This window comes from Fulmarus glacialis, unplaced genomic scaffold (assembly GCF_000690835.1).
Source record: "Fulmarus glacialis isolate BGI_N327 unplaced genomic scaffold, ASM69083v1 scaffold46532, whole genome shotgun sequence".
Taxonomy (NCBI): Eukaryota; Metazoa; Chordata; class Aves; order Procellariiformes; family Procellariidae; genus Fulmarus; species Fulmarus glacialis.
The window spans coordinates 4672-18416 of record NW_009200654.1 but is presented as its reverse complement, the minus strand read 5'-3'; positions in this window follow the sequence as shown (position 1 = coordinate 18416).

Genomic DNA, 13745 nt, shown 5'->3' with positions numbered 1-13745 from the left:
CTTTCTTCTTTTCTCTTAATCTCAGCCATCTAAAAAGGACTTTATCCTTCCATCTCCCTTTCAGGCTGATCCCAAAAACCATTGGGTAACACAAGGATATTTCGTAATGCTTGAAGGCAGAACAGCATGAATGGAGAGGCCTGGATCAAATTCCCACTGATACTGAGTTGCCCTGTCACTTTAAACAAGTCACATAACTCCATGCCTCAGTTTCGCCCTTAACACAAAGTGTTAGCAATTACCTAGCTGTAGAAAGTGGTTTCAGATCCTTGAATAGGAGTTTTTGTTTTTATTTTTCATGTTTCTACTGCAAGGAGGATTTCATCTACATGACAGAGTTGGATTGTTCTTGTTCTACCCTGTTCTCCATACTCCTTGTAAGCCTGCCAAGGTAGAATAAATGTCTCAAATCTATTGCTACTGTGGGGTGAAACTAGGAGCCACAGATAGACGCAGCCCTCCTCAGCTCCCCACATGCTCCAATCCCCCTTTCCAAGCCTCCAAAACCCACAATGATCTCTTCTCTTGTCCTAGGGAGTCAAAGTCCTTTGTTCACTGCTAAACCCTGCTCTCCTGCAAAGAGCTGCTGTTGTGCCATCTGTCTCTTTATGAATTTTTTAGTAGACTGAATGTTTGTGGGGAATCAGTAACTTAAAGTGCACTTTATCCTAGCTATTAGACAAGTGGTTCTCTTAGTGTGTAATTTGTTTGTTTGTTTCTTTATTCTGCCCCCCCCCAGCCTCTTTTAGGCAAAAAGAAAACTTCTTTACTAGTTTGCTGTCCAAAGCATCCTGAAATCTTTCATGCATACAATCACTTAAAGCTTGTAAATGGAGTAAACTGCAGACTAGCTTGTGTCACTTAATCTTTTTTTTTTTTTTTTTTAATGTCGACAGACAACAGATTTTGCAGCAAGCTGGTGAGTCAAAAGAAGCTTAAAGATCTCTTTGAGTGCGCTTAGAAAAATGAAGAATGGCCTTTTGGTTAAGGAACTAGTTTGAACTGTGGAAGTCCTGGGTTCTGCTCCTTTCTCTCCATTGCAGATTCCCTGTATTTTTCTAGCCATTCACATACTCTCTGTTCAACAGTGAACCGAGTATAAGTGTGTGCTTTTCTAGCTTTCACTGATGACACAAAGATACATATGCTGAAAATTGATGTGTGGAAATACTATGGTGATGTGGAAAACTGTTGCCATTAGGGTGGAAATTGTTTTGGAGTGATTTAAAAAGTTATTCTCCCCACAGACTGTTAGTTGCTGCTGCCTGGGCTGAGGTGTTACTGTTTTTGAAACTAAGCAAAAAATAAATGAGTTTAAATCACTGCTGATTTCAAGCACAGATTTATTAGGAAGCTAACAGAACTGGAACCTCATTTCCACTAGCCATGTGCTGTCATTGTGTGACTGTGCAACCATTTTGTCCTGAACATCTCACCTGAGTCCTGAATGGAGTGCTTGCCTTTTTGGATACGTTAGAGGGAAAAACGTAATGGGTGGGAGTGTTAACCAATATTGGTTGCTTTAGTTCCACTCAGTCTGTAACTGGAATAGTTAGCACATGTTCTGGTTTCAGAACTGCAAGGAGAGCATGGTTAAGTCTGAGCAAGGACATATTATATAATTTAAAGAACGAAAATCTGACTATTGCTACTACTGCCTGGAAGGCTTAAGAAAATAAGTCCAATGAAGACAAGACCCAAAGGATTTTAGCAATTCTGCATAAATCAGATAAGCTTCCATGATGCTTTAGTGTAGTTTGGACAGCAAGCATGGATGAATTCCAATCTTGTTAGATTAGTTGTGCTTTAGCTGAGATAAAAAACATTGGTTCTGGCTGGCTGAATCCTGACTGAGCAATGCAAAGTTTTGAGCAAAGTGCAAACATAGTGTGGAAGAATCCTCGTCCCCTTTTAAGTTGAAGCTTTGTCCCTACAATAAGGAGAATTTGATCCAGTTTGTGTTGTGTTCTCATAAACAGCAAGTGAGGTGGTTAAATGGCTGCACAGCCAGCTGATAATAAGGGGGTCTCAGAAGGACAGATGAGGTAGCAGTGTAAGGAGCCATTAGAATCAATGAGTTTGGTCGGAGTGGAGAGGGGAATGGAGTAGAAGTTTCCCATGAACTAAAGCACCTCTGGGAATAGAAGCCAAGGATAAATTCACTATGCAAACAGCACAAAAGAAATTCTGGGCATGTAGAGCAGTAGCGTGTGACACGGGATCTGTACAACTCAACTTTTTGAAAATGGGTCTGCATTTGCCTGGATCCATCTGCGCTCATCATTGAAAATGCCAATATTTCAGAGTATTTGCGTCCTAATGAAAGCATCCTCTGTGTATTTATGACCTAAAATACTCTTCCTTATCACTTTTGCACTCAGCTTCTGTCTAGACCAGGTTTTATGGACTTGTCACTTCAGTCTGCCCTAACCTTTTTTGTTACTACCTCTTGCTTTCCTTTTGAACCTTTTGTTTTTGTCCATCCCCTCCTTGTGTGTTTCTTTCACCATCTGTTTCTGGTGGAATCTCATATATTTTCTACCCTGTAAACATCCCAGGATTTCAGCCTCTCTGAAGCGAGTGCTTCACATCTGAAGAAGGCCTCCCAATTAATGTGTAGTGTTTCCTGCTTTCGGATAGGGTATGAAATAATTCGTCCTGCTCAGAACATCACCCAAAGTCCTTGTAAAATGAAGACAAGGTTGAGATTGAAAGTATATAACATATATGAAACTTGCTTAAGTCAGTTGGAGATGGGCTTATAATTTTAAAGATATTAAAAGCTTACATGACTTGCCCAAGATCACATAGGAGACAGTTTGTGACACAGTGAGGAGTGGAATCTAAGTCTTGCGTGTTCCAGGCTGGATCATGTAAGCGTGTCCTGGAACAGCATTTCCTCTCTGCAAGTATAATTCATATTCCCATCTTTCTCTCTGATTTGGATCTCTAATGTGCTGCTGTCATGCAACCCATCTTTCTTTTTTTTCTTTCTTTTTTTCCTTTCCTCTCCATATCCTCTTCTTTGCTAATTTTCTTCACAAAAAAATGCTTATTTCTCCATGGGTGTTCCATTTATAACTCCACGTTTGGTGGCTTTTCCTTCAAATGGAGTCCATTGAGCTTGTAAATTGTATTGGATCAGTGAGCCTATAATGAGGCTTCTAAGTCCAAACAGTGCAAGTCTGCTGGGATTTTATTGTTCATAAAGCTTCTTCCCTGGGGAGTGATAGAGCCATTAGGTGTGTGCTGTGTTTAATATTTGGTCATGACAGGAAGCAATAATTTTCTATCTTTTACTGTGGCTCCTGAGTTGTTTTTAAGCAGTCAGCTTATTTGAGTGTCGGTGACTCTGAACCAATTAGGCAAAAGGAGTTGCTCTTTCCTACATGGGTCTGTACCTTTCCTACAAAGGCTATTTCAAGGAAAAAAAAATATGAAGGGGCAACTGATTGCACTATGGTGGCTTTTAATCACTTGCCCCTCTCATGAACTCCCAAGCACTGTCACACCTGACAGGAGATGGCATAAAGCTGATTTCACCAGATGATGGCATTTCTCATGATGAAGGGATTTTTTATTTATTCCAGCAGAGAACAACTACCAGGGCTCCTATTTGTATGGTATGTTATGGGTTTGGGGATTTATCGTGTGCAAATCTACATCAAAACTTCCTTTAATTTCAGTGGAAGCAGGAGTAAGGTTCTTTTCAAATATTCTGGAAGTGGTTATATATATTTTAGAAGAAAAAATTCAAAAGCAACTAACAATTTTGGGTGCCTCCAAATTTTTTCTGAGGTCCAACTATGAGCCATTTTCAAAAGGTTCCATTTCCAGATGGCACTACATCTAGCAAAAACATTTTCATTGAGATAATTAAAAAAATGAAGATCAGATTTTTAATCTGCACTTAAAATGTATTTTCACTGGGGGGGGGGAGGGGAACCCACCAAAAAACAAGGACTGAAAAACAGTCTGCTTTTCCAGAAAAGACTTGCAATTTGGGAAAGAAAACTTCACGTTTTTCCACCATTTTTTTTGCAGCCTTTACCCTTGCTCTTTGAAGATCAAGTTATATTATTATTTTAAATTGGCAGTCTAAAGCCACTTGATAATTCTCCAAGCACACATGCACTGTTATTCCTTGAGTGTTTAAGACTGACCTTTGTCCCACATTTAACCAGTCTACTGGTTTTGAACCAAGTGTTGTCCAACAGTGTTGTGTTTTTCCTTAGTACCTTTCAGGAGATGTGTGGGGTAGAAACACCATCTAGGACTGCCAGTCCAGCATCAGCCTGACAGACACCCTGTTTTTCATATTTGTTCCAGCAGGAAGCTTTCTGTGGGCTGTAGAAAGTGGCAGTGCAGTATTTACACAGATTCTCCTTCCACTGTTGCGCTGCACCCAAGGTACCAAAATAGGGTAGCCTGCAGCTGGGAAGAGAAGTAAAGCTGTTGGTGACGATACAAAATGTGCCCATCAGCTTAGGCTCACTTACAGCTATGTATGAAAGTCATTCCGCTGTCCATGAGCAGTTGCTGCCTGGGAAATTAATGCACTTTGGAGAGAGTTTTATACAGGGCATAGTGTCTTACCAATCAGTAAACAGAACTCCAAGGTAAGGTTTTTTGTATGATGAGTATTTCTCCAACAGGAAGAGAAATAGAATGGGATGAGAAATTTTAACTGACTTTAGAAAATCTGTAGTCCAATGTCCTCTTTTTGGCCTGTGTTTTTTAAGCTGCTTGTTGCTCTGTTTATTCCAGATCTTTTAGCAAACTCTAGGAATTGTCCTAACCCATTCCTATCCCAGGTTTCCCACCAAAGCAAGATGAAATGAAAAGACTGAGTTAGAGGAAACCCATAATGATCAGTGAAATCAGTACATACAACTCCTCTTTTTCAGCTCGTCCCCTAAGCCTGCATCAATAAAAAAGAGGTCATGTAGAGGAAAGTAAATTTGGGGCAACAGGCTATATAAAATCATACTCTGAAGGCTTTTATAAACTCAGTGATCACAGATCAGATGGGGGAGCTGGCCTTCGGTGGTCCTACCTTAGAGGCATATACCTGCTATAAACTCAGCACTTTGTATTAAACAAGGTATGCTCTAGTGGAAGAGATGGAAATTAGGATGTTTGAAGTCCATTTCCAGCACTCCTCTTCCTGTGGCCTGCAGAGGAACTTGGACAAATCACTTCTCCCTTAACCTACCTTGATGTTCCTCATTAAATTGCAAGACCTTTGAAATGGGGACCGTTTGGCAAGCAAGATGGGATAAGGGAGGAGGAGAAGAGTTTCATCTTGGCTGGGAGCGCTAGGTGATTCTGTAGTACTAATCGTGATGGCCAGTTAACACTGATGACTGTCAACAACAGAAGATGTTTTGGGTATGCTGACAGCTAGTTCAGGTGGAGCAGAGTCAGTCCACATAGGCTGACCTCTTTCTGAAAAGAACATTCTTGCTCATGTTTAGACACTGTGATGTCAGTTTAATACACACAGTTAAGTACCAATTAATTTATTTTTGAGAAAGTAGCCCAGTGATTGAGCTGGAAGAGTCTGGATTATAGAAGCTTTGCAGCTCAAAGCGTCAAAACTTCATACCCACATGGCCTGGGGCGGTTAGTGAGCAAAGTGACTCCAGCTCTGCCGCCTGTGGAATGCTGAGCCCTTTTCCCTCTGCTTTTGTGGCATGAAGGCAGACAATTCTGCTCCATGGTTTTTTCATGCCTTTAAAGAAAAAAAAAAAAAGTAGAGTAACTACTCTCATTGGAAATGTGAATCCCAAGCAAACTAAAACGATACCGTCAATTACCACAAATCCTTTCAGGATTCAGGCTCTGTAGCCTGATAGGAAGTTGCTCCTCTGACAGCATTTCCCTTTTATTCCCAGTGCTTCCCTCAAAGAACTAGTCAACTTTCTCCACAGGATGTGCCATCAGTTCTGCATGCTTCTTATGCTTTCCATTGTTGCTGCTGACTGCACCACCAAGCTGGGTTTTTTGCCTGATTATTGTAGGTGTTCACTTGGCTCTAGTTAGGTCTGTTCCTTTGCTCCAGGGGAAAAGTTTTCCACTACCATATTTTCCCGCTGGGCCCTTGTCTTGATCTTTGCAGCTCTGTGCAAGAGGCTTGTATCAGAAAGGAAAGAAATAATTGCCTTGCTCTTATGGCTCTGTACCCAAGAGCTATGTTGCAAAAGCATGACTGCACAAGGTACGTTTGCATTAGCCAGATACACACACGTTCTTTTTTCAACATGCCAAACCTTAGAGGAAGATCATTGAGTGTTTGAAAAGAGGTGGCATAGGGAGGGTAATTACAGAGGCGTTTAAAGCAGTTGAAAGCTAGTACACAGTGAACAGATGAAATTAGCTTGATGGCATAAAGAAATTAGACTTGAAGCCGAGAGTGTTGATGCCAATACAAATTGGATTTAATTATTTTTGAAGAGATGCGGTTAGGTTTTCTTCTGCAACATTGATAAAAAGCTATTTCAGCAAATGGGTCCCGATTCAGCAAAGCAACTAGCACTTGATATTATTTAGCATCAACATCAAGAAGCATATACATAAATATTTTGTTGAAACTAAGTCCTGAAAAGAAAAATGAAACTGCTAAGATTCCCATCTGGGCTTCCGTTTGTTTCAATTTGCAAACTTTCCGTAAGAAACTACAGTTCTTGAAATGTCCTTTTTTGAAAAGATGAAACTTAGGATTCTCATGTTCACATGAATCTAAACCAAAAAGTGCTGTTTTGGACGATTGGTAAAGCTGAAGAGGTCTGTCTCCTTCATACATGCAGTTTATATCATGAATCTATCTTATGTTTTTATTCTGGGCAGCTTTAAATGATCCTTGAATTTACAGCTACTAGAGATTTCACTGGGTCTTCAAACTAGATTGTGCTAGATACTAATTTGGAGTATGAGTAAATACTTGAATAGTGATGTTTTTCCAAATCTGTATTCTCATTAGGAACATGGGTGCTCAGTACCTTGAAGAAAAATAATGACAAATTTTAAGGTTGAATCCATGCCAGTATAAATCATTCTACTTGATGTTGACAAAATATCTGGTCAGTCAAAATTCCTCTGCTAAAGAGGGGAGAGAAAGTATACAGTGTTGTGTCAGTGTCACTTGTTGACATAGAACCTCAAAAAAATATCCTCTGGGATGTTTTGGTTAAAGGCTTTTTTTTTTTTTTTTTTTTTCCCTTCCCCTTTATCTCAAGCATTTCCCAGCATTCCTTCAGGGACATCTGGTTCTCTCATTTTCTAGCTTTACTTCAGTGCCTTCAAAAAGTATCACTGTCAGTTTCTTTCTATTTAGCCAAACAACATAAGCAGGATAGTAGCCCTGCCTGATAACTTGCCTAAAATATAGTTGCCCTTCAGAAGCAGTGACCTTAACCACTTCTGTGATGGGTAATGTGACTGTGTTCCCCTTTATTTTCTTCTGTAGCTTCAGGGGTTTTTTAATGAGCAAAATTTATCTTTGTGTATCTATGTATATACATGAAGATACATGAAGTTCTGTCTTTTTCTGCACTCATACGTTGGATGGCTATTTTGCTTCGCTTGAGAGCCCTGCTTTAACAAGAGAAAAGCAGACAACATGTAAATGCTCTCTATTTGTACAGATCAAAGTTGATTTTAGAGCAGCGTGGATTCTGATTCCTTGGCTAATGTGAATTGTCATGCAGCTAAGGTAGTTTATGTCAGCTAAGGTTTGCCTGTAATGTGTGGATATATATTGTGCATAGTTTGGGAGCACCCTCTTGATGGCTTACTTACAATGTGGAGAAATGGTACTTATGGTCAAGAGAACTAGGCTTTAAGGTTTGGTGAGGAATTCTGTACTGGACTAGGAGTCTTGACTGGAAGATTAGGACCCGATAATAGGTGGGGCTCAGCTGGAGCCTGGGGAAGAGGCAAGAAGCAGCTAGAATGAGCAGGTAAAAATGGGGATGGGGGCGAGGTACATGCTGACATGTTGGGGAGGGATTATATCATAATATAATTAAGGATTGTACTGTATATGTCAAAAAGGATTTAAATGAGAGTTACTTCTTTAATCTTAATTCTACCATTTTCTAGCATCTGAATGAGTTTTTATGAGCTCAGTAATATTCCTGTACTTCACATCTTTGGCATGTGAAAGACTTCCATTAACATTGCTGTAAGCTGCAGGTGTGGGTGAAGTTTTATCTTCCTGCAAGCTTTAATATGAGTGTTTAAAATAATTTTTAAAAAAATCCCCTGCATCTTTCATGTACGTTATTTTCCTATATATAAGAAATCTAGAGCTGTTTCATAAGGTGTTTTGGGACAGTGTCAGCATTAGCAAAGAGCAGTACAGGATAGTTGTTAACATATGTTCTACGTATGAAATAGCCACACAGCCGTTATCATACCCATATACAATACTTACAGGAATTTAACAAACTACCAAGACTTTGCTCAGCTTAATCCTACATGAATTCAGTCTCTCTGTCATCATCTCCCTGCCCCCGATACGTTTCAGGTACACCCTGTATGTCTGTAGTGGCCCTGAATAGCAAAGTTAAAGCTAAAGTCATTGGAGGGACAACTTGATTTGAGTTGCAGCCCTTCCCCTCTAAGACGTAGATCTGAACTTGAAAAATTAACTGAGTCTGTTTCTCCCTGCAGCTGCTTCTAGCCCACACTGCAAGCACTAAATATAAGTCTGCAGAATGGAACATGATTGGCAGCTACCTCCTCTAGCAGTGGAGGCCCCAAGAAGGATAGTGTGCAGATAATGAATTGGTGTCTTTATCCCAGGGGACTGAGCATTGCAATGCGGTACCCACTCTATTCTCCTGTCACCCATGGTGTTTCATATCCCCTAGATACAAAGGGGACTTCAGGTCTTAGTGTCGTAAATCTAAGTTTTCAGTCTTAAGCATGCTTCTCCTCTTGCCCCTGAAGATCTGTGTAAAATGTTTCATCTTCCTCTGAAACGGTATCTGTTCCTTTCTGACTGCAATGCGTTAGCAGCACATTGCTCATCTGTGTGCAGACACACCTTAGAGCATGCATTGTAAGCATTGTCCCTTTCTTGCATTTCTTAGAGCAGAAACATGCCTTTCTTATGACTTGGCACTGTTGCAGATATCTTTATTGAATTTTCTAGCGTTTGGGTGGGGAAAAGGGAGCTGGCTTTCTTATGCTCATTGTATCTTTTTGTCACTGACTTAGGCTGTCATCTTGTGCAAGTTAGTTTTCCTCTTGAGGAATTGTCAAAAGCACAGGTGGTCATATTCTCACCGCTGCCTTAACACCATCCATTACCTGGTGCCAGAATGATATTGGAAACAATGTCTTATTGTCTGTATGAGCTCTGTGCTTAGTTCTGTCTTCTGCAAAAAGGATCCAATATGTAGAAACTTATTTAATGGAGAATTAGTCTAGAGACAACTGCAGTGCACTGTGTTGCATGAACATTTGGGAATGCACTACTTAAAAGGAGAGAGAGTGTAGTTTGTTAGTATATGGCAAAAAATTAAGATCCAGCTCTTGTGAGTCCTTTGCAGTTCATTGGCAGTATTAAAAGCCTTAAATTGGGCTCTTGCTTATGTTAATTTTAAGATCTCTTTTAGGTTCCTGATATTTTAAGCCTATCCAGGACAACTGACCTGTTTTCTTGTGTTTCAGTCATTCCTCCTCTATCCTTTCTGTTTAGATTGGAAGCTCTGCAATGCAGGGGTTTTTGTACTATGACTTTGTACAGTGCCTAATGGATTGGAGTCTTGCTCTAGACTGAGTCTCTAGCTGCTCCTAAAATAATGCAATCATTTCAGCTAGCAGCTCATAGTGATTGCTACCATCCATTGAGATGTGTTTGTTTATTAAGTGAACGTAATGGAAAAGGTCTTCTTTCTCCCCATGTCACAGTTGTTTGAACCAGTGTGATATATCGTAAAGTAATTCATAGAACTAACTGAATAACTGTTTAAATCTTTTCAGTAATTTAAAAAAAAATTGTTTTCCAAAATTCTTCATGACTTTTCTCCTAATTGGCAAAACATTTCAGTAGGTTCTATCACTTGTTGAAACTGTCTTTAAAAATGAAAAGGTTTTCGTTATAAAACCTTGTTCTATCCCCAGCATGCTCTTGCAAAATTCTGATTTTTTCACCAAGAAAAAGTAGTCTCAGATTCAAAATTAGGGATAACTGAAGCTGCATTAAATCCTTCATGAAAATTATTCTACTCGTATGCCCCAAATAATAACTGCTAATGATAGGGTCTCTTATTTCTAGATTGCTGGTTTTAATTGATGTTATTTGATCTAATCTGTTTGCTGGTCATTCAATGGCAACTGAAATGTGAGATGGCTTTCTGAGGGCCTGTGTGAAAAATTATTTACTACTGTAGTAGCGTCACTGAAGAACTTCTGGCTGCAGATGAAAATCCTGTTAAGTTCTGTGCAAATACAAAAACTGGCTTTTAGTCCATTTTTGTTTGGACCAACATTCATATCCCTAAATATTTGCTGTAAATGGCAGTAAACTTGTTTCTGTGCTTTCAAGGTCAGAAGAGGACCAGGTGGTATACCTGTATGGTCTCCTGCAGTCAGGGATTCCCCTAGCTTTAGGACTAGTGGCTCTCAGTTACTGCAATGATCTGTATGGAAAACTTTCTACTAGCATATTATCCAGCTAGAAGTCCACCAATAAAAAAAGCTCCTCCCTTATCCTATTGAAAATTTCATACGTTGTATAGTCTCATCTCTTTCCTAAGCCATGTTTTCTCCTGGAGTTCACTATTGTTTTGTCAGCCCACCCATCACAAAGCAGAGGTCACATCAACATGACCTTTTGCTGGTACAAGGAGGCTGCTAAATAATTCACGTGGCCAACTTGATTTCGGGGTCCACATTTGTTTTTTCCACTCTCCTAATCAAGATGCTCATTTAATTCTATTCCAGCACCTGTTCAGCAATTAACACCCTACAATTTGCATCTTACCCTGACATTTGCTATCTTTCCAATTAGTTTTTATATCAGTATAATTAGGTAGGGTTATTACAGTGCATCAAGCAGGGTCGAGGATATTCCCAAGCCTTTAAGCTCTTTCCCAGATTTGTTTAGGGAAGCCACTAAGGGTAAACGGTTGATTAGGATCACTGTTTTTCTTCTTCATTCAGATCAGGCGAAAACTGTTTCCCCATGTGGCTCGTGAAAGATCAGGGAAATATGTCAGTCTGTAAGAACTAATATTATGTAGTTCATGACTTTTTGGGTGAATTTACAGGGGATTATAAGTAAGGGTCAGGCTATGTAGCCACTTGCAGTAGCATTCATGAGGGGACATTATGCTCTTGCTTTATATTAAGCTAAGCAAATTGCAACAATGATTTTAATTTTTAAAATCAATTTTTGGAGTTAACGTGGGTGGGGGACAAATCAAAATTAGAGGGCAACCTGAGCATGTTGAACACTTAGCTTAATTGGTAAAGACTATGGGAGTGAAATGACTATTCTTAACACCTTTTAATTTAAATTTCACAGAAGGAAGGTCTTTGCTGTTCAGCTGCGATTGGTTTGGATTGTTGGTTCTCCGAGTCAAAAATTGTCTTGCAGCCAGTGTATACAGAGTGTCTAGCACAGTGAACCTTCCTAATGCTACTGTACTGCCAATAGTAAAGGAGACGGCTCCTTGCTGCTACTGTTGATTTTTTTTTTTTAAAGTTTTTTTTTCCCCTATCAATATACAGTGCTGACATAAGGGAGACTTATGTGTATGTAGGGGAAGTGGGACACTAGGAGGTGAGATCTATAGTATGGATCAGAGGGGAGAAGTTTTTTCTGATCTTGCACCACCTGGCTCTGCATGGTACTTCTTTCTTGCATCTGGTTTGAAATTATCTCCCTCCAACCCCCCAATTTCCCTGCATCTCTCTTAATTCTGTAGGTGCATACAAAGACTATATTATCAAGAGGCGATATTGCCCTTGGTGAGATTGCAGTGAAGAAAAGTATGCGATTGTAGGAAGATCACATCTTGCTGGGTAAAGTGAAGAGGTGGATTAAAAACAAACAAACAAACAAAAAAACGAACAAAAAAACCCCCACCACACTTCATGTCTGGTGTGTTGCTCCTGAATCTGGTTGTTATTCTGAGCCTTTCTGCAGTATATCTTAATGATGCTCTCTAGACCTTGGTGGGGAGGGATATTGGGAGCCCAAAGGAGGAATCAGCCCACTCAAATTCCCCAGCCTGGAAAAGCTGGAGAGAAGCACAGATCTCGTGTGCTGTATTGGTATAGCCAGAGCTACAGGCAGTTCTCATGTTTTCACGTATACAATAGATTCACCCTTGCTCAATTTAATATTATATATTGTAATCAGCTTCATCTCTCCCTATTGTGTCTTTTTTTTTTTTTTTTTTTTTTTAAATCTCCAATTGCTTTATATGGGTAGCTGAACAGCCTTAGAAAAATATAGGGTGGAAATGTCTTGGGAAATTGGGGCAACAAGGAAGAAGTGGAATGGGAAAGGAGGCTGGGGATGGAAAAGAAACCTGGGGAGATGAGGTTGATCAATGGGAATGATCAGATCCAGAATAAGAAAACAAGACCAGCGATCAGACAAGCAAGAGTTTTGAACATAAAATCTCATTTTTGTGGATGGATCTTAGTCTTAGCTCAATCTTGCTGCTTTTCATGATATCAAATCCTTAGGAATGAGTTTCCATGACCTACCGGTAAGAAATTAAACTCCTAAGCCTCTAAGAGGGTTTCCATAGGGCTGCTGAAACCCCCCAAAGTTCTGTGGAAGTGCTTTTTTTTGTTTTGTTTTGTTTTTTTTTCTTTCCCCTCCTTCCCCTCCCTTCAAATAAGAACTAAGAGTCTTTGCTTTCCTTGGATATTGTGCACATATGTGTGCAAAATACACAATTAAATCAAACCCCCATACTAGAAAATTTTAAATTGGGTAATTGATTTGGGCTGAAAAATCAAAACTTTCAGCCTTTGTTTTTTACTGTGACAGCTTCTTGATGTTTCTAAACCAGAAGGTGGGAAAACGAAGCTGAAGAAGTCAATAAGGAGTCAGAATAATTGCACTAAGGAATTCCCATATGAAATTCTTTCTTAAACCATAGATAAGAAGGAAAGGCCTGAAGTTACAGGTGGAACTAGTAAATACACGAATCAAATAAAGGCTCTCAGATTGAAGTATCCTGACTCTGGGGAAAGTACTGGCTAGAGATCTAAACTGTGCAGGACTCAAAAAGCAGCGGTGCTTTTTTTTTCATTTTGGTGACATAAGACAACAGGAAGGGGGAAAGCTGAACCTCTGGCCTGTGAACCTTTCCCCTTTTCTGACGCCTGTGTTGGGCTTCAGTTACATTTCCAGGTTTGTCTGTGTTAGGATTTGCTGCGGGGGGGGGGGAAAGGGGGAAAATCCTGAGAGGTTGTTTTATGGAATGGGAGGAAAGGGTTAGATTTAAAGAAGGCAAAGCAGAACACCGCAATACTGTAATTCACTCCCTCTACTGGTGCAACGGAACCGGCCTTTGCTACTTGCCTTAGTTCATTGCTCTTCTCAGTCTGTATTTGAGAGCAGAATCTGATCTAAAAATCAAGGTATCAAAGTATTCCCTTTTATTGCTGTGAACGTTATATCAGGCTGTACTAGTAGAATTTGCCTCCTGAAAATACTAGAGCTACAAAGGAGGAGAGTAGAAAAGAAAAGGAATGGAGTTTTGTGAGGG